The sequence below is a fragment of the Ovis aries genome, chromosome 3 (genome assembly GCF_016772045.2).
Source record: "Ovis aries strain OAR_USU_Benz2616 breed Rambouillet chromosome 3, ARS-UI_Ramb_v3.0, whole genome shotgun sequence".
Taxonomy (NCBI): Eukaryota; Metazoa; Chordata; class Mammalia; order Artiodactyla; family Bovidae; genus Ovis; species Ovis aries.
In genome coordinates, this window is record NC_056056.1 from 76,524,515 (window position 1) to 76,526,716 (window position 2,202).

The following is a 2,202-nucleotide window of genomic DNA, read 5'->3' on the forward strand; positions in this document are numbered from 1 at the left end:
ATATGGCAGCTTGGATGGGAGGGGAGTTTGGAGGAGAATGGCTACATGTATATGTATGGCTGAGTTTCTTTCCACCTGAAATTATCACAACATTGTTAATTGGCTATGCGCTATGCTGTGCTTGGTCGTTCAGTCATGTCTGACTCTTTGAGACGCCATGGACTTTAGCCTACCAGGCTCCTCTGTCTGTGGGATTTCCCAGGCAAGAATACTGGAGTGGGTTGTCAAGCCCTCCTCCAGGGAATCTTCTCAACCCCAGTATCAAACCCAGGTCTACCACATTGCAGGAGGATTCTTTACCATCTGAGCCACGATCGGCTACACTCTAAACCAAATAAAATGTTTAAAAATTTTTTTAAAATTAAACTTTAAAAAAAATCATCTTACAGTTTACAAATGAACTTTGAGGAATATTTGACAAAATAAAAATCCCAGTCTAACAAGGCATTGCCTTTAAGAATCGTTTAGAAAGGAACAAGAGCTATAATGATAAATTAACATGTGGCTATTGAGCATTTCCTGACTCTTGCTTCAGTTCTCATAATCCTGTCTTCCCCTTCACAATATTATTGTTGTGATGGGGAAAAGGTACATGTTGTTAATGATTTCTGTGCCTGTTACTTTGCCTACATTCTCCAGAAAGCCCTTTCAATACTGTTCTTTGGAATCAGGCTTTACATGTTCATTCTAAGTGAAAATTGGGCCTTTGCCAGTGAACTCAATGTCAGTGTCAATTGTTGAGGTTCAAGAACAGTTCTGTGAAAGGCAGTTTAGTATAGAAGAAAGAGCAAGGGACTGGAGTTCCAGGTCCTAATTCTGACCCTGATACCTGTTAGTTTTGTGTCCCTTAGCTATTTACTTAAACCAACCAAGGTTTTGTTCCTTACCTGTAAAATGAGAATAATAACTGCCTTGCCTATCTCTCAGGATTGTTGTGAGGAACAAATAAAATACTGCAAGTGAAAGTGCTTTTTCAAAATGCTAAGTAAATGTCAAGCTTTTATGTCTGTGGTTATATATGTAAGTATATAATATATATAAAAGTATTTAATAATTTACTATTTCAACCAGTTTTTTAAGAACGTTCATAGTGTTGTGCAACCATCAGCTTGATCCTTCTCCAGAATTTTTTTCATATTCCTCAAATTCTAACTCTGCCCATTTAAACAATAACTCTCCATTCCTCCCCCTTCTCAGCTTCTGGCAACCACCAGTCTATCTTCTGTCTCTACGGATTTGGCTAGTCTAAATAGTCATACAAGTGAATCACAAAAATTTGTCCTTTTGTGTCTGACTTATTTCACTTAGCCTGACATTTTTAAGGTTCATTCATGTTGTAGCATGTAACAGAATCTCCTTCCCTTTTAAGACTAAATAATATTTCATCGTATATATAAACCATATTTTGTTTATCCACTCATCTGTTAGTAGACATTTGGGTTGTCTCCCCCTTTTGGCTATTGTAAATAATTCTGTTATGAATACTGGTGTACAGATATCTGTTCAAGTTCCCCTCTTCAATTCTTCTGGATACACACCAAGTAGTAGAATTCTTGGATTATATGGTAATTCCATTCTTAATTTTTTGAGCAATTTCCATACTTTTTTCCATACAGGCTGCACCATTTTACATTTCTACCAACAGTGCAAAAAAGTTCTAATTTCTCCTACATCTTTACCAACACTTGATATTTTACTTATGTAAGAACCATTCTAATAATTGTGAAGTGGTATCTTATTGTGGTTTTGATTTGTATTTTCCTGTGTTTAGTGATATTGAGCATCTTTTCATGTGCCTATTGGCCATCTGTATACCCTCTTTGGAAAAATGTCTATTCAAGTCCTTTGCCCATTTTTCAATTGGGTTGTTTGGGGTTTTTATTGATTTTGAGTTGTATGTGTTCTTTTGTATTCTGGATATAAATCCCTTGTCAAGGATATGATGTTTCTCCCATTCCATGAATTGCCAAATATTTTTATTTTTATTAATGTACCAAATTTTACTTGTAAAATATGCTCAGTCCTTCAGCAATGAGCTTTAGGAACTCATAATATCCTCCCAAATAGAATTCCTCTATATAAACATAATACCATAATTTAGGGACCAGAAGAAAAATTTTGATTGGTAAATTTTTTCTTCTGATTTAAGAAATAAGAAAAATATTTTAAACTTCTTCTACTCACAACCTGTCTCAGGAAGAT